Source organism: Mesoplodon mirus (genome assembly GCF_964341445.2).
Source record: "Mesoplodon mirus genome assembly, chromosome: 7".
NCBI lineage: Eukaryota > Metazoa > Chordata > Mammalia > Artiodactyla > Ziphiidae > Mesoplodon > Mesoplodon mirus.
The window spans coordinates 85,730,879-85,755,094 of NC_138983.1; the positions used below are offsets into that span (position 1 = coordinate 85,730,879).

The window sequence follows — 24,216 nt, forward strand, 5'->3', positions numbered from 1 at the left end:
ATTTATTTCAATTCAAAAGAATATGGTTATATTTAGCATAGTGTAATAATTATCTAAAGCACGTATCATCGCTGGCTCTGAAACAGTTCTAAAGATGTCATTCTTTTGAAGTAAAAAATATGCAGTAAAAATGTACAAGGAAGCAAAAATATGAAAAAAACAGTTTGCTGAGTATGGGAAGTTGTTACAAGAGGGGCACACCAAGATAATTGTAAGAGTCCAAATTACATAACGTGCAGCAAGGAGTTCTCTTGCTTTAACAACTCCTAGAAAATAAACCAGTAATCTCAATGCAAGAATATCACCACTGGGATAACAGGACAAATTTTCTGAGGCACACAGGTAGTAATTCACTATACTTCCCCTTTCTCTAATACCTTTTCTCACACCAGTTTCTTTTCTTTCCTCGAGGATAGATTTTATCCTGTTGAAAACAATTTTAGTTTTCTTTGTAAAGTGGAGTAAATAATATCCTGAGTGAAGTAGGCAGCGTTTTAGCTGAAGATGCTCAGGAATCAAACTTTTGAAAAAGGCCAATCAGCTAGCTAGCTAGCAGTTACCATCAGTGGCTTGCAGAAAAAAAAATTACAGATGATGTTTGTTAAATAGATAAAAAGAATAAGCAGTTTAAAATGGGTGACAAATCCCAGGATCTATTGTGACCTAGACCAGAGGTCCCTAACCTTTTTGGAACCAGGGACCGGTTTCCTGGAAGCAAATTTTTCCAGGGAGGGGAGGCGGGGTGTGTGGGGTTCAGGCGGTAATGTGAGCCATAGGGAGCGGCAGATGAAGCTTATAGCTGGCTTGCTTGCGACTCACCTCCTGCTGTGCAGACCAGTTCCTAAGAGGCTGTGGACTGGTACCCGTCCGAGGCCAAGGGGTTGGGGACCCCTGACCTAGACACTCAAAAGCAGACAGTTGACCTTGATTAAGCCCATTTTCCTGTGGAGTGAGCCATAAGGGGCTCCAAGACACAGTTTGGTTTCAATGTTTCAGTGTTCACAGCCAGAGGGCAAACTCAGAATGTCTCCTCCTCTTGCAAAAACTGGACCACGAATGAGAAGTCTTTTTTAGAGTAGCCCTTCACGCACAACATCCCTGCAGATCTGATGGGCTTGACTGCCCAGAAGGATTGGGCTCTTCGTGCTGGTAGCAGAGCCTCATGCTAATCCCAGATCCTTAGCCATGAGTGTTGCTCCAAATCCACCCTGATAGTAATTAGCCAGGTGAACTCCATCCATCACCCCAGGTACAGGATTTTAAGTGTCACTTGAGCAACATCGTCCTAAGCTCGTATTTAGGATTTTAGCCAAGAGTTTTGGGTCAAGCCCTAACCTGAGTCCCAGATTCATAGCTTCAGCAGTTCCAATCCTACTAATACCTAACAGCAAGTGTTTGCAGATCTACGAAGCCTGGCCAGTCCCAACAGCTCTACAATGCACCACATGGGAGCCCATGCACCACAGCAGCTCAACCCCTCCCGTCCTAAATGTGAGGTTGCCAGACCGAGCTGTTCCCACACCACCAGAAACAGGGGCATCCGAGAAAACTGCTCCCATTTTCTCAACTTCTTTGGCCAATTCTCTCAAAACCATAGGGTCAACAGTACTGGAATCTATTAATAGTCTTTCTTCACTTTTTTTTGAATTCCATTTGCTTCAGTATAAGCTTCTAGCGCATTGATGCACTGTAATAATTCTGTCACCTTTTTCGGCTACATCCGCTGCAGAAGACACTACCGGGTCCACTTGCATCTAGCAGCTCTTTGCATGCATCAGGGAACACATCAGCAATAGTGAGTGGCTAGCCATGTTTCAAGAGCTCTTTTGCCATTGGATTCCCCACGTTGCCTACTCCAATGAATCCAACTGGAGTCTTGGAAGCTACTGACCTAGAACACAGCGCTGCAAGGCTGGCCACCGACGGCTGCTGTGGACGACTCCCTGTACCAGAGGCAGGAGGTGGCTCCACGGAGACGGAAGGAGGCTGACACGTTGCCCGCGCCCCTCCTTCCCACGGTGACCTCCTCGACTCCCGGCTCACCCACTGGCTGCTATAGGGTGCGTGGTGCGGAGGGCCGGCTCGGCTGTGGCGATTCTTAATACCTCTTTGGTACTAGGTTACACATACAATTTCACCTAGTGAGCGATTTAACAGAAGGAATTTTTTTCGACGGCATTTTTGTGGCACAGCAGATAGAAGCGAGGTCACTATTTCTTTGAAAAACTGAACTAAAAATTTATAGAAAGTCATGATTCATTCTACAAATATGCTGAGTCAAAGAAATGTGGAAATTGATGCGATGGAGGAAGAGCGCTAGACTTCCCTGATGCTCAACTGGGACCTTTCTTCTGGTGTCAGAACGTGGTTGTGTAACTCCTTTAATCCCAGTGGATTTTCCAAAAATTCCAGAATCTTCAGATTTTGGTAGTCCCTGTTTACTGCCTTTGCCCCCGCATGCCAAACCCCCACCCCACCCCGCACACATTTATTTTTTGCCAGTTGTCCTCCGGGGGGCTTTTCTTTATATAGTTATTGCAGCAGTTTGTTAGACTACTGACCCCCAGTGAAAATGCCCCTCCCCCCCGTTTTCTCACCCTGTGTAGTTTTGTTCCACCTTGACCTGGGTTTGGTCACATGACTTGCTTTGGCCCAATGGCATATCAAGAGCTGAAGCTTGGAGAGTACTCGTGCTTTAGGGCTTGTCCTCATGGAAACCTGACATGTTAGGAAGCCTGGCTAACCTAGTGGAGAATAGGCCCAGGCCACAGCCAGCATCAATGGCCAGACATGTGAAAGCAACCAGCCCCAGTCCAGCAACCAGATGATGGCAGCCTCAGTAGTCACCTCAGGTGAAAGCAAGATAGATCCACCCAGGGGATCCCAGCCCATTCTGCTGATTCACAAATTGTGAGGAGATAAAGTGCCTGCTGTTTCAAACCACCAAGCTTAGGAGTAGTTCATCACACAGGAAGAGATATAACTATCTTCACTGTTAGATTATCTTCCCATTTTATACCATGTTTCCCCTCAAACGACTGTTCCTTTATCCAAGATTCTAGAAAAGAAATAACAACTGATGAGGCTGACAGAGCCTTAACATTTTTTAAAAGCTTTATAAACTTTTAAAATAACTATGTTAATAAAATCAATATTTATTTGATCACAAAATTATTTTCTTCAGTTGCCTTAAGAAGTAATGCAGAATTGTACTAAGTTTATAAATCTGGAGGCTCTAAAAATGTGTTATTCCTTGGATTCAAGTCCTAGTGTACTTTATGTGGGCATTCACGTTTGCAAAATGATTCCAGGAAATTTGTGATTTCATTTTACAACTTGGGCCTAAGGAGTCTTATGATATTTTACCTGAGAAAAATAATACATTAATTCCACTTTCAGCTATTAAACCCATGGCTTCCTGTATTTTCTAAATTCCCTATCAGTAAAGAAGACTACATATAGCGTACAAGGCTGTCATGATTAGGAGGAAGGTAGTACAGAAAGAACCTGTCAAATTAGGCATTGCCCAGTCATGTCAGTATACTAACGTGGGAAGCCACAGGCAGCTTGAAGCCTGGAAAAAAGACAGATACAATGTAATGATTATCCTAAGGATCCGGATAATGATTCCTATGATTTTCTTTTAAATATTAATGGCAGAGGATTCTGGGGAAATGATGGTGGCTACAGAGAAGATTTTTATCCCTGAATATGCCACCCCTCCCCTAAATACACAAGCCCCCACCCCCACAAAGAAGAAAGAAAAGCATCTAGAATAGCAAGATCAAAAACCCACAGGCAACATCTACAACAAGGTGTCCACATTAACTGCAACATATAGCCAGGTAGGAACAAATCAACAACAGGAAAAAGACCTACATATGTGTATCCCAAGGTGTGTGGGAGGAAGACAAGGGAAGGACTCTCTCTCTCTTTCAGGAGAGCCAAAGGTTACTATGGTTCAAGAACTCACTGAGATTGAAAAACTCACTGAGAACAGCGACAGAAACCGGGTTGCAGGCTCCACTTTGCAGCTGAGTGCAAGAACTTTGAAATGTTCTGAGGATGCCAAGTGTTCTGGGGTCTGTGAAACCTTGACACCTATCAAACCAAAGCACCATTCCAGAACAAACCCCCATACTCAACAAGGACAAGAAAGAGGAGCCCTGGGTAAATGGGCAGAGGAGGGCCGAGGAGGAAGATTTGAGAAATTTTAAGGTCATTTTTAAAAATTATGTTGTGAAAATAATAGAAGATAGTGAGCCCTGGAGTTCTGAAGCTAGAAATTATATTCTGATCTATGATTCCCTCCTAAAGTGGAAACTTATTTCATTTAAAAAGGAGTGACAGAAGAGTATTCCACTCACATCCTGTAGAAAATCAGTGAGAAAAAAAAAGAAAAAAGAGGGTGAAAAGAAAGTTCCAGCAAATCCTGAAAACGTGACAGAAAGACACGTCCACAGAACAAATGAAATTTATTGCCTGATATTGCGGAAAAAGTAAAAGAAATTTTAAAAGGAATAGAAACTGGTTTTAAGAAAAACATAAAAGAAATTAGAAAAAATCAGAAATGAAGTGATTGGAGAATAGCAAGATTTGAAAAGGTGAAAAAATTCAGTAAGTAATTTGTTTAAAAAAAAACATGTCTCGAGAGAAGGTTAAACTAGAAGGAACACAAGTTTGAATAAACACAGTGGATAATGCCTCCTTGGAGAAATAGCTGATTTCAAATCCAGCATAAGAAACGAATTAGATGTTCCTGTTACACCTTGTCGTACAAGAGAGCTGGGAAGACTTCAAAGACTACTGTGGTTGTGTGCAAAGGACTCAGGAGCCAACTTGAACAGGATCCGTGAGCCTAAGAGGGGACAATCTCTGCATCGATATTTATAACAACCTCACTGAAAACAACAACAAAGAAAGAAAATACCTCATTAGTCATCTTTGGAAGCTACTTTGCAGTCAACCTTTCTCTCTCCTGTTTTTTCTTTTTTTTGTAAAACTGGTAAATAAAATAAAAGAAACATTTATTCTTCCTTTCCTAATTAAACTGTAACTCAGGGCAACCAAGTAGTTGATGAAATAATCTTCTAGCTAGTAAATGAATAATAATCTAATTAGTAGACTATCACCATTTGGTACCCTTAAGAAATTAATGGATCTAGACATTGATCATTAATGGCTGCAACATCACAGTAAGACAGACACTTTATAGTTCCTTTTGGAATTCATCAATATTATCTATGAAGTACACTTGACAAAAAATCACACCTGAATTATGTCAGTGCCCTAGATCTATCTACCAACTGACAGTAAATACATGGGCCAAAGGAGCATGATAAATATATAAGCATAAAGGGGATGCAATCAGCATAATCCAGACAGTTGGGAACCCTACTGGATGAATGCTTTGAATTCAATGACAAATACTTGCAAGAAAAATGAACAAATTGAGTTCTTTTAAACCTATACTTTAAAAGAAATTGTGTTTGGATCAGCAATCAAATAAATAATGGTTATTAAAATAAAAATACATGTATAGGACAATCAAGGAAACATGAACTGACTGGCTATTTGTTGATATTAAGGAATTATTATTATTTGCGGATGTGTGATAATGACATAGTTGAGCTTAAAAAGGGCAGTTCTTGCATTTTAGAAATACGTATACTGACGTTTTCACTGAGAAAAAGAAATCTGGGATTTGCTTTAAAATTGCTGGGGATTATGGCGGTAGTATTCAGAGAGGGTGTAGAGAAAATGTATTGGCCTGAAATTGACATTTGATGAGAACAATTGATGAAAGTTTCTACTTCTTTCTTTTTACTTCTGTAGATGTTTGAGATTTTCCATACTAAGACATGTTTTATAAATGTAGATGGCTTGCAATTTGCTCTTCTGAGCTCTCAGAAGGCAAAAAGCCATTCTTAAATTAGGAGCTTTCTTCTCTAGCCAAGAATTCTAATGATAATTGTGTCCCAACTGGCCAGTGCACTCAGATTGCTCTGAGATCTGTTGGTGGAAGAAAATAAAGAAACTCTTTAGTCTTAGAAGAAAACAACAAAGAGTAAAGGCTGCTGCTAGGTCTAGGGCAATAGTGTAGTATCAGTATAAGGCAAAATATTAGTTCCTTCCAAAATCCACTTGTTACTACTGTGTATACTTTTGCAGCAAAATATCTTTTCTACATTGTCAGCATTAAAGTAAATTTACTATTTAGGTGGCATTTAAATGATCATATGCTCAAAGCCTAGAAAGAATCCCCTAGGCTGAAATGACATTAAATCTTATTTTGGCCATTGTAGTGTATTCTCCAGTCCTACTTGCTTTGTCTATAACTGTCCTGAAAAGGTGTGAGGAGATCTGCCAATATGAATGCCAGGATTCAAAATGAGTTCTTTGCAGCTTGCTTCCTTCAGGATCTTCTGCCCTCAGACCCATGTATTTACTTACTGCCTCGGATTATTGTATATGTCACATCTTTCCAACTAGAAGACAAGCTCCTTTAAGGGCAGTGACTAGTCTCATCAACATCGAATTTACTCCAACACCAGTGCTTTCAGAATGTGTGTTGCTTAGTATATGTCTGAGCGTAAGAAGTTACAGAAACAATTCTACTCTAACTGAATCATAACGATACGGCTGCTACTATTTCTACTACGACTGCTAATAAAACGTATGAACTAGAGTGTACATGGGAAGATAAAGACCACACTGGAAATCCCAGACTATAACATGAATGACCCCAAAGCCACTGGCCAATCCACTGACTGTAAACAGTTACTTGTGAATTGGTCAACGTTTAAATGCGTAATTGAGAGAAGGGTTAAAACAAATTTTATTACCAAAAAACACAATTTTTATACCTACAATTTTTGAGCTCAACTAACCTGTAGTTTTAACAGAAATAGATGAGATTCAAAGTATTCATTCAGGTTCCTAAATGATCCATTCCCTATCTTTCCTTATGAAACAATCAGTTATACCTCTAATAATTTGTCAAGGATTCACCAGTCTCTACTTCCTTTATTTTCCAAGGTTTGGTATCATTACAAAATCAAGTCCTTTGGCGGAATTTAATAGTTTCAAAATCCCTCATCAGTATTATTCACTGGGATAAAATAATATGAAAATTGAACAAACACTGACTATGTGCTGAGAAATGATCCTTCAGTGATTCACTCCAGGTGGAGACTAGCATTCGGGCTGCACCTGAGGTAGAACTTGAATTCCAAAGTGGACCTTTAAACCACAGCTCAGCTTCTCTTTTTAAAACCATCAGAAATAAGCCTGTTGCCTGACCTTTGAGATTCTGCAAAGAGACCATATTTACAACTTTTGTCTCTTTTAACTTCCCTAGTCCCCTTCTCTACTTTCAGAATAGTGATTCCCAGATAAGTACAATGAGTTCAAACAGTGTGGTTAAAGGGGTAATTAGTCTGCTCTGCAGCCAAGTTACTCACAGAAGAAATAAGTTGGCTTTCACAGTTGTTAGTTTCTTCCTGGGCTTTGTTTAGAGGGGTCTCAGCTCAAGCAAGCAGCCTGTCAGCAGCCTGAAATAACTCTGTGGAAATCTAATGGCATATATGTAAAATATGTCTATGAAACCTTTTATTCAATCTTAGATCCATAATTTTACTACTTCTTTAGGCCTGGAAAAGGATATTCAGCTACAAAAGGACAGAAAAGAAAATGTGTATAATACCTCATGCCTGCCTCACACCCTAGAACCTTATTTTACCCGTTTCATCAGAAAATGATGGGGCTTCCCTGGTGGCGCAGTGGTTCAGAGTCCGCCTGCCGATGCAGAAGACGCGGGTTCGTGCCCCGGTCCGGGAAGATCCCACACGCCGCGGAGCGGCTGGGCCCGTGAGCCATGGCCGCTGAGCCCGCGCGTCCGGAGCCTGTGCTCCGCAACGGGAGAGGCCACAACAGTGAGAGGCCCGCGTACCGCCAAAAAAAAAAAAAAAAAGAAAATGATGTATGCTGTAAGAAACATTTTTTTAATTATTTGATCAAATATTTAAGTGCACTAAGTCTCTGTATTTATTAAAGCAAATATAGGTACCTTTCTGTCCCTTTCTAAAAGAAAGCAAAAGATACAGTTCTTTTTTCTTAAGACTCGGGGTTTATGGATATTAATTATTACACTATATTGACACCCAGACATGTTTATAGGAGGCTTTTGAGACATACAGAGCTAGTTATTCCCATACCAAATGGCACTTCTTTTTCCTCTGCCTTCTGCTTGTATTTTTTCTGTTGTGATTATATCCTACTGAGGCTGCTACATGTCTTTGTTTGATTTGAGGTTCTAAAGCTAAGACTGTATAGTCTCCTTTTTACAGAATAATAATGGGTTTTATGACTGTTTGCCTTCAGAAGCCTCCTTTTCCACTCATTCTCATTTCGTATCTATGGTGAGGTGTCTAAAACAGATGAGTTAGTTCTGAACTGGTGATATATAAATTAATTATTATTTGATTCATATTCAAAGCAGCTCCTCCTAAAATAGTGGCCTTCCTGCCTGTGGGATGTAGTCTAACCTACTGCCTGGATTTACACCCACCAACATCCATATTTTGTCTATTGTTACCTTGGACACTTGTAGGAACTGAGTGAGTTTCTGTTTCTATAGTGTCCATTGACAGACAAATGAATAAAGAAAATATGGCACATATGTAGAATGGAATGTTATTCAGCCTTAAAAAATAAGGGAATCTTGCCACTTGCAACAACTTGGATGAACCTTGAGGGAATTATGCTAAGTGAAATACGTCAGAGAGAGAAAGACAAACACTGCATAATCTCACTTTTACGTGTAATCTAAAAACGCTGCTCTCACAGAAACCGAGTAGAATGGTGGCCGTCAAGGGCTGGGGAGTGGAGGAAATGGGGAGTTGTTGGTCAAAGGGTATAACCTTCCAGTTGTAAGATGAATAAATCCTGGGAGTCTGATGTACAGCATGGTGACTATAGTTAACCTCACTCTATTGCATACTCAAAAGTTTCTGAGATAGTAGATCTTACATGTTCTCATCACACACACACACACACACACACACAAAAGGTAATTAATTGTGTAAGGTCATGGATGTGTTAACTAACCTTATTGTGGTAATCATTTTGCAATATATACATGTATCAAATTATGATGTTGTACACCTTAAACTTATACAGTGTTACATGTCAATTACATCTCAATAAAACTGGAAAGAAGAAAAAGATTCAAATGGAGAAGGGCGAGGCTGGTAGAAAAAAGCCACTGCCTTGAGCAGTACCGAGGTGGGCGGAAAGCCATGGGGCTCTATGAGCACTGCTGGGGAGGCTCTGTTCCCACGTGTGGGGAGGGGGTAGGACAGCACAGCTGTGATCCTTATTGCAGACCCTAGGCAGCCTCAGGCAACTTTTCAAAGTTAGATGCTGAAAACCAATAAATGAAATTATAAGGAAGAATTACATAAATGCCTTTATTCTACTTCTGGTCCTCTTGGCAACCTTTTCCATCTAAAAGCTGCACCCTGAAGTTCTCAAAGCAGGCACATTAACATGGATCAGAAGTTTCCAAACTTTTCATCCTCAACCCCTACACCAAAAGAAAAGTTGAAATTTTATGACCCCTAGTATAGGAAGTATCTTGTGTGTTTTTAATATTTATCAAGAGAACATTTAACGGTTACCTACTATGTGCCAAGAGAAAATAAAAATAAGACGCAGACTTTAACTGCAGACTTTGTTCCGGTATTATTCTTCCTTTTGACTTCAGTATAAGAACTATTGAGCTGGGCTTCCCTGGTGGCGCAGTGGTTGAGAGTCCGCCTGCCTATGCAGGGAACGCGGGTTCGTGCCCCGGTCCGGGAGGATCCCGCATGCCACGGAGTGGCTGGGCCAGTGAGCCGTTGCTGCTGGGCCTGCATGTCTGGAGCCTGTGCTCCGCAACGGGAGGGGCCCGCATACTGCAAAAAAAAAAAAAAAAAAAAAAGAACTATTGAGCTATTTGCTGTCCCAGTAAGGGGGTAAGCAAACAATTACAGAATCCTGTGATCTCTTCCCAAGTTTGCAACTATAGGGTTGGTCCTAGAATTGCTCAATAACTTTGTATTTTGATTTAAGGGGAAACTAAAAGAACTTCCTGTCCCAAAGTAACTCTGCTTTGTGGAGACTGGAGGTGCTGTGCAATTGACTCAAGATACTGTTTATTTGTTTAAACAGTTAAATGAGTAGTTTCTATTTAACAAGTGAGCACAAATTTTCACAACACTACCTACCCCATGACATAGCTCAGACGAAAACTCTGAGGGAAAGGAAAACTATATGGGCAAAAAGTCCAGGTTCCATCCACTGTACATGGGATATTGATAGGCTTGTAAAACTTACAGAGGTACCTGGGGGTACCCAGGAACCCTGGGTATTTAGTATACAGATCAGCAAAGGATTGTGGAAAATAAGAAGACACCAGGTCAGGGGACAAATTAAGCAGGTGAAGCTGGTCCTTTATACTCTTTTCCCTTCTGATATACCACTGCTCTGTCATGTGCAGAATACGTTCTGTATCCTCAGTAGACCTACACACACACACACACGTGTAACACACAAACATGCACACATGCATGCGTGTATACATACATGGAGTCCCCAGTCTTCTCAGTTAAAATTCAGCTTGTAGTAACTAAAGAAAATGTATAATGCCCTATATTTTATAGATTTTAAAAATACTTGCACTTTAAGAGAAAACTTTTAATGTCTGAAAATCCCTTCTGACGAAGGAAGTTATTTCTGATATTGGAGGTTGACAGTTTCACAGAGAAAACTTCAGGAGCACAGAGACATGCCTGACCCTCTCCCCACGCACCATCTGGGGAGAATTCACCAACACAGAAGCTCAATCCCTCTGCTAAGTCAAAATCAAGTATACCAACATCATTATTTCACAGAGAATACCCTACCTCATGTTAGGCATTCATATGTATTTTATTTGTTGAAGAGAGGAAAAAGATATAAAGGAGGGAATCATCCGAAATTACAGAGGACAGCATTTAAGTCAATATAGATATTTCAATTTAAGGTAAAATTCAATGATAATTTGAAATTATATGTGGAGTTTTATTTACTAAAGAATATTTTGCAAAGTTCAACTCCTATTTTAACTTATATTTTCAGAGAAGGTATTTGGTCCAAATGAAGAATACCTTCAATTATTGTTCTTTCATTGCAAGCAAAAAAGGATTTATACTTCTTTTCATGAAATATGGTTGTTTGACAACAGAAGGATAAATATTTTATATTTTTAGAAACAACAGTCAGGCTACTGATATTCTTAATTAGTTTTAATAAATATGAATGCTTCTTATCATCTACTCTTTAGCTTGTACCTGAGGAGTTGAATACCTCCGGGAAGATATGTGCTCCAGACCCGTAAATATGCAGTTCACAGAGCCCACTACCAGAGGGCAATAAAGAAGTCAAATCTTGAAACCATGGAGTGAAAATAGTGGGAGTTTAAATAAAAGCAACATTTCGCAGTATGCTTTTCTGACCAACGTTATATCTAATAACTTAATGGATTGTATGTACATGGATTCTGAAAAGTCAGCAGCACACTTCACTGGTCAATATTCTATGATAAGGGGAACGTAATTGGAGTGTAGAAAAACAGTATACTTACATCTTAAAATTCCACCCCTACAGAATCTACTACTCACTATTGAAAAATGGTAAGAAGAATAGCTTTCTGTGTCTCAGTCACCAGTTAACATTTTCAAGAGTAGAATTTATCTTCCTATGATGCTCAAATACACAGGAAAAATGCATATCTAGGACAATGGATAAACTCTATATGACATGTGAAAATAATTCTTCAAATGGAAAAAGTAAAAGATCTACAAGGAACAGTTTTATATGCATTAGTGTGGATATATACATAAAGAGGCTCTAAGAAACATAAAAATCACTTCCAGGAAGTAATTTTAGGTAGAAGAGAATTAACATGGATGAGGAAGAAAAGAGAGTTGGTTTTAAGATAGTTTCATTTACTTGTTTTTTTGTGTTTATTTATTTGTTTTATTTATTTGGTCTTTGGAATATAAGGAAACAGTGGCTTTCACATCCGTATCCCAGTGGAACAAAGGGACCGAGGTCTATACTGGAGCCCAGCCATTGTTTGACTAGCTTGTAATAATACTGGTGAAATACAGCCAAATCATTTGAACTACAAGCATCCTCTCTGACAATAATCTTAAGACATCAACATTATAAATTAAAGAAAGGAAAGAGAGAATACTGTTTTCTTTAGAGAGAAAATACAGATTCTGGATCAAATCAATAATGTCAGCAAACCTCATGGCTATAAAATATTCTGCTGCCTATCATTTAGATCATGCCTCTAGAAGAGGGAAACTGGGTGATAATTTCCCCAGATTTTATATTTAATTCAAATATTTTAGATAAGAGGCATCTCTAGTAAAACACTGTATCATTGATTTTTTCCAAAATGATAGCTCACAGGAGTTCCTCTTTCCTTCTCAAATACATATGGGGAAATGGAGGTGGGTGGGTTAGAGGAACTATCTAAATAGAGCATAGTAATCAACAGTTTGTTTTTTTAAAATAGAAATTTCTATTTCAATTGTTTCCAGAGACAGAAACACACAGAGACAATTCCATGTGACAACAGTGGCAGAGACCAGAGTGATGCAGCTGCAAATCAAAAAATGCCAACACCAGTGATTGATGGCCACCACCAGAATCTGGTTAAGACAAAAAAGCATCCTCCCCTTGAGGTGTCAGAAAGAACATGGCCCTCTCAACACTCTGAATTTGATCTTCTGGACTCTAGAGCTGTGATAAAATACATTTCTGTTCTTTTAAGCTAACAAGTTTGTGGTATCTTGTTATGGTAGCCCTAGAGATAACAGTATTTGATTCCTGAGATGGCAACTGTATTCTGACTATGTAATGACTATTCCAAGATGATCAACAGACACAAAGATAAAGAAAGGCAAAACTGAGACTAAGCCCAGTTCTTTTTATTCCCAGAATAATAAATGATTTTTTAATTAATTTAGATCTCTTTGTCTAACCCCTCTGCTTTTCAAAAGACTATGTGCGACCAATCAAGTAGTAATATGTTATACTTTCATTTTAATTCATCTCAAAGTATTTCTAATTCCCCTTATGAGTTCTTACTTGATCCATGAATTATTTAGGAATATACTGTATAATTTCCATTTGTGATGTTCAACCGATTTCTTTCTGTTAACGATTTCTTATTGCATTCTGTTGTCATCTGAGAGCACTCCTTGTATTGTTTATATCCTTTAAAATGTACTGAAATTTGTTTTACGGCCTAGCATATAGTATGTCCATGTGCATTTGAAAAGAATGTATATTCTGATGCTGTTGGGTGCAATGTTTTATAGATGGCTGTTAGGTCTAGTTGACTGATAATGTTGTGCAAGTTTTTGTATTTTCTTGTTGACCTTCTGTCTGTTCTGCTATTGAAAGAAAGGTATTAAAGTATCCAACTATTACTGTAGAACTGTCGGTTTCTCTTTTCTGTTGTGTCCATTTTGCTTCATTGTGTTTGGAAGTTCTGTTGTTGGGTGCATATAAGTTTATAATTATTATACATTCTAGATGGTATAATCCTTTTATCACTTTAAAATACCTTTGTCTCTAGTAAACGTTTTCGTCTTAAAGTATTTTTTCTGGTATTTTCTCAGCCGCTCCAGTGTTGTTGTTGATGTCTTGTTTTGTTCTGTTGTTACTGTTATGGTGTATCTACTCCAACCCTTTACACGTCACCTATATATTTTCTTGACTCTAAAGTGGGTCACTTTCTTGTTGGTGTTCTATACATATGTAACTGTATATTACATTCAAAAATTACATATATAATAACAAATTATGGCAGACTTTGAACTGGACCTTTTTTTTTTTCGATACGCGGGCCTCTCACTGTTGTGGCCTCTCCCATTGCAGAGCACAGGCTCCGGACACGCAGGCTCAGCGGCCATGGCTCACGGGTCTAGCCGCTCCGCGGCATGTGGGATCTTCCCAAACCGGGGCACGAACCTGTGTCCTCTGCATCGGCAGGTGGACTCTCAGCCACTGCGCCACCAGGGAAGCCCTGAACTTCACCTTTAAATGAGTATGATTTAGACAGTAGAGCTTCCCTACCAAATGCAAATAACTCACTTGAACTCTCTTTTTTGTAAAGGACAGACCAATTCTTCTAAGGGGAATTCTTGAACTCATTAGATATGTGATATTCATTATAATTCGTTGCATTTAACACCACAGAAAGGACTTGATCAAAGGCTATTTTACTCTTTTCTTCCTCACTGGATGATTAGCTAGGTTCATTTTTAAATGGAAGATATACTCTAGATATTTAAATGTAGGGCATCTCTTCCTTTCAAATCTCAGAAAGAAAGGTGTGCTTCAGTTTCCCTGCAGAAACCTCTAGTATCTTGCCCCCCTTTTGAAAGAGGAACTAATCTTTCTTTCTCTATTCTTCTTTGTCTTCTTCCCTTCATCAGCAATGAGCCTCTTTATCATTTTTGTCAGCCCAAAGAATAATTTTTCTCTTTCCGGGCCATTCAAAAATTGTACACTACAAAGTAAACGGAAAGAGCTTTATTTATAAAAATAAAACAGCTATGGCATTAGTTCTTAAAGAGTATAAAATGTTGATCCCTCATTCCAACAAAAAGTCTTGTTAGCATTTAGGGTTCAATGAGAGGCAATAAACAAAAATGTTTTGGTGACTCCTCTGACATCTTTACCAAAAGGTTTGAACTCATAATGGTGAATATCAGACATATTTGTGTTAGGCAATTAAAATTAAATTATATCTAGACGTATTTTAAATTACCAGATTAACATTAACAAGTAATCTTAGAACTCATCTTGAAAATAAAAGGTACTTTTATACTTTATAATGAAAAAATCAATAAAATGTGCCTTTATGAAGAGAAAATGTAATTATAATACCAATTAATGTTAACTGGTCACTTTTTTATTGAAGTAGAGTTGACATACAATATTATGTTAGTTTCAAGTGTTCAACATAGTGATCCAACATCTAAATACATTTGAATTGGTCACCGTGATAAGTCTAGTAACCATATATCACCATACAAAATTATTACAGTATTATTGACTATATTCCTTATGCAGTAGATTGCATCCCCAAGACATTTATTTTATAACTGGAAATTTGTACCACTTAATCCCCTTCACCTATTTCTCTCAGTCCCCATCCCCCTTCCCCTCTAGTAATCACCAGTTTGTTCTCTGTATCTACAAGTTTGTTTCTCTTTGGTTTTCTTTTTTAGATTTCACATGTAAGTGAAATCATACAGTACTTGTTCTTCTCCGTCTGACTCATTTCACTGAGCACACCTAGTACTCTAGGTCAATCCATGTTGCTGCAAGTGAAGAGATTTCATTCTGTTTTAGGACTAAGTACTGTTTCATTATATACGTGTGTATATATACACCACATCTTCTTTATCCATTCATCTATTTATGGACACTAGTTTCTTCCATATCTTGGCTAGTATAAGTAATGCTCCAATGAACAGAGGGGTGCATACATCCTTTCTTATTAGTGTCTTTGTTTTCTTTGGATAGATACTCAGAAGTTGAATTGTTGGATCATATGGTAATTCTATTTTTAACATTTGGGGGAACCTCGGTACTGTTTTCCATAGGGGCTGCACCAATTTACATTCCCACTAACAGTGCACAAGGGTTCCCTTTTGGATGATGGCCATTCTGACAGGTGTAAGGTGATATCTCACTGTGGTTTTGATTTGCATTTCCCAGATGATGAGTGATATTGAGCATCTTTTCATGTGTCTTTTGGTCATTTGTATGTATTCCCAAAGCAATGTAACCCCTATCAAAATACCAATGGTATTTTTCACGGAATTAGAACAAATAATCCTAAAATTTGTATAGAATCATCCAAACAAACAAAAAACCTCCAATAACCAAAGCTATATTGAGAAAGAAAAACAAAGCTGGTGGTATGACATGCAATGATCTCAGACTATACTACAAAGCTATAGTAATCAAAACAGTATGGTATTAGCATAACAACAGACACATAGGTCAGTGGAATAGAATAGAGAGCCCAGAAATGAACCCACAGTTATGTGATCAATTAATCTACAACAAAGGAGGCAAGAACATACAATGAAATAAAGACAATAAATGGTGTTAGGAAAATTGGACAACTACTTGCAAAAGAGTGAAACTGAATTATTTCCTTATACCATATATAAAAAGAAACTTAAAATGGATTAAAGACTCACATTGAAGACCTGAAACCATAAAACCCCTAGGAAAAATACATTGACATCGATCTTAGCAATATTTTTTGCGGGTCTATCTCCTCAGGCATGGCCAACAGAAGTAAAATTAAACAAGTGTCATTATATCAAACTGAAAAGCTTTTGCAGAGAGGAGAAAACCATCACAAAATGAAAAGGTAACTTACTGAATGAAAGATTTTTTCAAATGATATATCTGATAAGGAGTTAATATCCAAATTATCTAAAGAAATCATACAATTTAATATCAAAAAACCCCAGATATTCCAATTTAAAAATGGGCAGAGAACCTGAACTGGTCACTTTTTAAAGTGTTTGATACAGTACTTAGATGCATTCTTTTTTCATTAGCCTTGAATATCAATACTCTTAACATCTCCGTTTATAAATGAAGAAATTAAGGAATGGAGAGATAAATGACTTGTCTAAGGTACAAAGCTTATTACAAAAAAGATTATACTAAACCAGACCTCTGATTCAGATTCCTATACTTTAATCATTATGGCTTACTGCAGAAGATTAGAGACAGAATTTGACATTGAAAGCTTAGATTCCAGTTTTTAGTGAGACTTCTTCACCATGCCTTTATGTCTAAGGGAAAAAATTCTGGTCTGTACTGCCATTAATGATAATACTGCTTTAGAGAAATGTTCTGGAGGGAAAGGATATTATTCAAATTTATTTTTAAAGTTTTTCTTTGGTTTGACTTTGTTTCTTAATTTTCTCATGCTAGGATGGGAGGGCAAACAAAACCTAAACTAACAATACCAACTATACGTGTGTGTGTGTGTGTGCGCGCGCCTGTACTTATAAGTATGAAAATACAACTTACAAGCAAAGGCAAGGCCAGAATCTATAAGGCTAAGGATTTTGACTTTATCTTAGATGCAAGAGAAAGCAATTAAATGAAAAGATAGTTGTGTAGATACTAGGCTGTTCAAGTAGAGCAAAGGAGAAATGGTAGTGGCTAAGATGGTGGCAATGAAGATGAAGAGAAACATTATATAAGTGATGAGAGAGAAAGAGATGAGATTCCAGAGGACCTAATGATGCAGTCTATGCAGAAAGTGAAGAAAAGGAAGGAACTGAGGATCATTCCCAGGTTTTTGCATGGAGTTACTTTTTGTGTGAATCATGGCACCATTCACTGAGGAAGAAAAGATTTGCAGGATGGAAAAGTTTGGAAGAAGGAATAATTGAAGTTTCATTTTAGATATCTTAGTTGTAGAGACGTCAAGCAGTGTTCCTCATATTTCTCCCATGAAAAGAATCACCTGGGGATCTTACTGCACATATGGATTATCACCTTTTCTGCTAGAACTTCTGGTTTGGTAGTCTGAGTTGAACACAAAGTACTAGATTTTCTCACACTGCAGAAGAAAAAAAAACACACTGAAGGAGGTGGGAAAGAGCTAACCTAAGTAACTTTGGAAAACAGTATTTTAATATACTGTAATTAACCATGCACAATATATACTGAAAAGCTAAAGACAAAAAGAAATGTACACAAATACTGAACTTGTTAGTAAATTTATTTTTCACACGTGTACAGGTTAATGATTTTTAAATATTTTATGTGTATTCCAGAATTGAGCAAATGAATAGACTGCAAATAATGAGAATCAGGTTTCTAATTGTTAAAGAGTGACAAATAAGGAAAGGGTAAGGGAGGCTAGAACAAACCCTGTGCTGTTGGATTGGAATCAAGGTATCAATGTGAATTCATATATCAATTTGAAGTTATATATATATGTAGATAGACAGATGATAATGTGTGTGCGTGCACACGTGTGTGTATATACATACACACCCAGATAGATAATATGAAAATAGAGATACTTGTATATTTTTATGTATTCGTATATATATTTTTAGCTCTCTCTGATGAAAACACAATGAGGTAGCTTGGATAGTGATAAATCCACCTCATACCAAGATTCTGGTTTCTGAATACCATTATTAATGCAAGGAACAAGAACTCCATGGAGAAATGACTGATTCAAGGCTGAGACAGAGGAAAGTAAAAGATGGGTCTGGAGCATTTTGTGGTGTCAGAAAGTAAAATATTACTCCAAAAATTGTATGGCCATGTAGGAAAAATATAGGAGACAGCTGGAAGGAGTACCAGTGACCAAATATGGAACACTTTGAGAAACAAAACTATTAATGATAGTAATAAATTTTAACCCGTAGAATAAAATAATTATCCACAAGTTCATACTGATGTATGTATATATATGAACAAATAACCAGATAAATACATAAATGAAGGAGAAGAACAGCTCTTTCTTATACTCAAATTATAGTTAATAAATGTAGAGGGAATGATGGGAATAGAAAATGAACAATCATCAAACACCACAGTAATGGGTGGAGTCAAAAATTATTGATGGATGCTAAAATTAGTATGGGAAAATTAAACAAGAAGCAGAATATTTGAACAATCTCAAAAAATTACAAAGGGAAAAATAGTGATTTTGCAGCTATCATTAGAACTAAGTCATCAAAGTTAGCATCCCCAGTAGTGAGACATACAGATTTGTTTGTACCTCTAATATGTACTGAAAATGGCATAATATCTCTCCTGAAGTGTTCTTGTCAAGAAATACATATCCTCAGTCTAACCATGAGAAAATATCAAACAAACCCTATTTGAGAAAAATTCTACAAAATGACTGGCTAGGATTTTCCATTAGTTCAAGGTCATAACAGACAAAAAAAGACTGAGGAACTATCCTAGATTAGAGAAGAATGGGGAGATATGACAAGCAAATGCAATAAGGGATCCTAGATTTGAATCTGGACCACAAGACAATAGGCAATATTTGAATACGAGTCTATAAATCCTTAGTAGCATTGTGACAATGTAAACTTTCTGCTTTCAATAATTATACTCTAGTAATAGAAAATGTTAACATTTGGGGAAGCTGAGTAAAGGGTATATGGGAACTCATACTGCTATGTTTGAAGTTTTTTGATAAATAAGATTTGATAACACAGTTTTATAAAAACTTAGTTTGGACATTTCTGAACCTCTTTTTTGTTTCCTTATGGAAGAAAGCTGCTTGTTTAGGGATAATACTAAATCAATGGGGGTAAGATTTACACAGGACCAACCCTAACATTCATAGTGTGTGGCAAAGGAAACAACTTTGAATGGCCATTTCAAGGAACAATATACTTAAGTGTATACAATGAGTAAAATGGATGAACTACACAAATTAATGAGTTGAAAAACCATAGAATCATAGAATTTTCTCACTGTAAAGGCTCTTACTTTCATAACTTTTCAGAACTTTTCCGTTCCTATGGGTAAATACCAAAGAGCAGGATTACTAGATCACTGTATGGTAAAAGTACGTTTATTTTGTAAGAAACTGCCAAGTATCCCGCTAGCCACAAATGAGAATTCCAATTGTTCTGCATCATCACCAACTTCGGTATTTCAGTTTTGGGATGTTAGCCATTTAAATAGGTGTGTAGTGGTATCTCATCATCGTTCTAACTCAAAATTCACTGATGACATGGAATGTGTAGCACCTTTTCATATGCTTATTTGCCGTGTGTCTATTTTCTTTGTTTAACCATAGTAGTTTTGTTGTTTTTTTTTTAACCAAGGCCTGCTAACTCTTGTCCTCCTGTGTCTATTTATGTTGTCTTTTTTCTTTCTTTCTTCTTTTTTTGAACTTTTGATCATTTAGTCTTTTTCCTGGTTATGTCCAATTATTTTTTATACTAAAACTGGGCTTAACTTATTTTAGGAAACTATAAAGATACCTCCACATTCTGGATGTTGTTATCTTTCTCTTGAAAAGATTTACTTTGGCCCAAGGCAGACACTTACTATAGGGACTGGTAACCTTAGTCCATTCTCAGTTTGAGCTCATTCAAAGCCGCTTTTCAGTCTGTGTGAAGGTTGGTCTATTCCTGTCTTGTCCTTCCTCTACGGGTGTTGCCCTTTGGGATTACCATGTGAAAGTTTGGATTCTCCCTATTCCCAACTACCCTTGTATTTGTTAGGCTTTAAATGTAATGGTTCCCGCAGCCCTGTGAGACTAAAGATACACTTAGCTTGTCATTCCACTAGTTGTTGCCTTTAGCCTGAGCTGTTGCCCATTGGCTTCTGTGGTTAGAGTCTTTTGAACTCCTTGGCTTTTCAGTTCCTAGGCTGTAAGATTTGAATCAGCAAATGCCCAAAGGAGAAAAGCTGCACCAAATGTCAAGCTTGTGTATGTGTTTCCCTTCTCTCCACAACTTGGCCCACGTCTTGGTGTCTCTCTAACATTCAGATGGCAGCAAACAGATGTTTTCTTACTTTATCCAGCTTTTCTAAAATTTCTTTAGACTTCACCTGATCTTATGTTATTATTGAACTATCATCTCAATTACCCCTAGGAAGAAAATTTACAATTTTATGTTTTATTTTTTTATTTTCTATATTACCTCAGTTTCTGTAGAGACCTTTTACCTCACTGTTCGGTCTAGTTCCTGTGTTAGCAGTAAGATGGAGATAAGGTGGAGACTAAGAATACTGGGGGGAAATCACTGATGAATGATATGTCTCGTTCTTTTTGTTTTTCCTCTCCTTATTTATTACTCTGGCAGCCTACACCTGCCTTTCTTCATTTGACCCAGTTGCCCAGATAAGAAACCCACTCTGGTAAAGACCTGACTTTACTCTCATGAATGTCTGCATGTTAGGATTAGCTAGATGATGAACACCATGCCAGAGTTCTTTGTGTGAGACTTTTGCAGACTTTTGTTAGCCCTTTAGTTTGCCTCTTGCCAACGCTGCTCAGATTGTTGAGGTTTTCTAAGATTCTGTAGGTCAAACCTCTCTACCTGCATACCAGATGAGCCCTTCTCTCTTTCCTGACTTCACTTGTGGGAGGTTAGCCCTCGGTTCTTCTTTTTCCCCATCCAATCATAATTGTTCATGAATTCCAAAAGGCCCTCAAAGTATCTGTCGTCCCTTTCTCTCTTCTCTTTTTTATCAACACTGTTAAATATTAACCATATATTTGCATACCTCTTTCTTACTTACAGTGGAATATTGGAAGGCTCGATCATTAAGTGTGAGCCCCACCAAACTAGGACTCATACAACACTCTCCTCCAGGCCAAAACTTTTGATATCCACTGGGTTTTTTTAATACTATCTTATATGTATCTAAATTTGTAAGGATTTAGTTAATGCCTGAGTTATGTGACAATAAGAAGTCAGTCAAATCAGCACTACAGAAGTGCAGCTTAGACCTAGGGACCAGAACCAAGGACCACAAAAACCTGTTAACCAATAAGTTTCACTTGTACTTCATGTTTAACAACTGCTGAGGGTGAATGGGAAGTGAGGGAAAAAGAGTTTAACTTCATATCACAGAAACTTGAACTAAAATGAAGAGGAAAATGACCCAGTTCCTGGTTCAAGTCACTGTAATCTGCTTCAATAAATAATAACAGCACACAAGGAAAACAAACACTATATGATAGGAACAATGGATAATTAATTACCAGATCAGGGAGGACAGATTACACTTGCTATGGGATTTCATTAAAGAAGGATTCCAAAAAGTACTGGCTTCTTCTGAGAAGACTTCTCAGAACAGGTACCATTTAAACTGAGTCTTGAACAAGTATATAGAGGGTAGGGAACAGGCCTTCCGGGCAGGGAACAGGCACAGTGTCAGGAATGGCACAAAGGGCTTCTGGAATAGGGGACAAAACTGGCTGAACACAGGACTGCTACGTGTTGGGGAATATGGGGGAAGGCTGGCTGAGGTTGGTTAAATGAAACATAATTAGACGGAAGAGAAAGTAGGTGCAAAGACACACGGAAGACTGTAGAAAGCCCCTGAAGATGGAGGTCAGCATAATAATATGAAGAACTCAGTGGTACTTTGACACTGTATGAATGTCTAGGTTTAAAAAAATCAGGAAAACACAATAAAAGAATAAACTACTGATATAATGATATGTAACCAGAGGCCAGATACCAAAGAATACACACTGTGTGTTTCCACGTATGTCATATATGGTGATAGAGGTCAGCTTAGGTGTTGCCCTGGGAGAGTATGGAACAGAAAGAAGTAACAGAGAACCGTGTAGGGTGTTAGAAATATTTTATAATATCTTGATCTGGTGTTGGATACATGGGTGCATAGAGATGTAAAAATTCAGTTATTAGCAATGCAGTTAACCTACTAGAGTTTTTTTAATATATGCGTACATTAAAAAAAACTCTAGTAGGTTAATTAGGCTGTCAGTTGTGTGAAGTAAATTTTGGTCAAGGAATAGCCAAGGTAGTAATGCAGTAATAAGTTATAAATGTACTCACTGTGCTCTAGAATGTCACAATTGGAATACAAGAAATATGTGTAAGAAAAAAGACAAATATTCAATATTGATGGTTGGATGAGCTGAATAAGTTAGATCACTCTACTTTCAATTTAAGAACTTGGCCAGTGTTTGGATACCTTCGAACAAAGCAAAAAAAGAAATACAATTTTTATTACGCATATGCTATGTATCAATCCCTGACTTCTATTTTGACACATATAAACATGGGAAATATTGCACCTTGTAACTGAGACAATGAAGATGAGTGAGGTAGCTGGTTTTGACACTAGAGGCTGAGAAAACCATCAGCTCATAATTGTAAGAAGTCTGAAGTCGCAGGAAAAGAATCAAGAGGAAATAGTGGTAAGTGCCAGGAGCTTCTGGAAACTACATCAGAGATGAAGACTCCAGGATTGTTGAGCTTTCTAAGAGTCCCAATAACTCAGATAAAAACAGAGGGCTTAAAACTGAATCCTGGGGATATATGTATGCATATAGCTGATTCACTTTGTTACACAGCAGAAACTAACACAACACTGTAAAGCAATTATACTCCAATAAAGATGTAAAAAAAAAAAAACTGACTCCTGCAAAGTAACAATTGTTACGACAAACAGTAAAGAATTATAAGAAAAATAATCACATGCCTGTCCCAACAGAGAAATATCCTAAGCTCCATCTCACCATTTCTCCGATTGGCCTTTCACAAAATACAGTCCCATCAGCTGAATATAGGTTTGTCAAGTAACTGTGAGTAAGACTGAATTAAACAAAAATAAATCAATTCCTTCCTCCAAAACTTTTCAGAGTATGTAATGAAACAAAGTGAAACTTGAATTTCATGTCGGGATGTAGAGTACAGCTCTTCCCAAATGCTTCTGTCTTGTAACTACATTAACATCATCTAAAACCAGTGTTCTGCAGGACAGAGATTGTGAAACGCTGCTCTCATCGTGTAAGATATCAAGTCTTTCTGAAAATCCATTCTTCCTTCTGCCCTTTCTCCTGTTGTCCCTGTCACCTGGAATGTCTGTCCTAAGCTCCACCTGCCAAAACCCTACCCATTTTTAGGATCCAAGAGATAATAAAAGGCTTACATTACTAAAAGGCAGAGAAAGAAATCCCTTCCTAGGGATCTACATTTCCTTCCTAGGGAAAAGAAAAATTGTAAAGTATACCACAGTGACCTTAAGTCTATGAATGTAACTATGTTGTGTTACTTGGAGTTCTGTAAAAGTCAATGTGCTACAATATACATGGATATGAATGTTTGATCTCTTACAAGTAGAACTTGCTGATAACTTTCATCATGAGCGAGGTTAATGATTAAGGGAGCCATTGTATTTGGCTCAGCCCTTATAACTAGGGAATATTAAAATTGGAAAGGTCCCTAGATATTAGCAAATCTATCCACCTCATATTCTAAGTAAGGAAACTGAGACCTTCATAGATTGGATACTTATATTAACAAAGGAAAAGGATATAAGATTGGCAGACCTACCTTTTAGATTAAGAATTTTGAGATTTTTATAGACTACTAG

General features: G+C 37.7%; 1 protein-coding gene and 1 pseudogene across 2 annotated transcripts in view; both read right to left on the bottom strand.

Moving 5' to 3' along the window:
• Positions 1-24,216, bottom strand: part of LOC309808842 (uncharacterized protein) — a gene marked incomplete at its 5' end in the record, with an annotated part of 172,158 nt that overhangs the window by 135,557 nt on the left and 12,385 nt on the right. The window lies entirely within an intron of this gene.
• Positions 983-4,942, bottom strand: LOC309808029 (3-hydroxyisobutyrate dehydrogenase, mitochondrial-like; annotated as a pseudogene). The gene is made up of 2 exons: positions 4,931-4,942; positions 983-2,115 (listed from the first exon to the last, which is right to left on the bottom strand). The product of its transcript is annotated as a 3-hydroxyisobutyrate dehydrogenase, mitochondrial-like (transcript).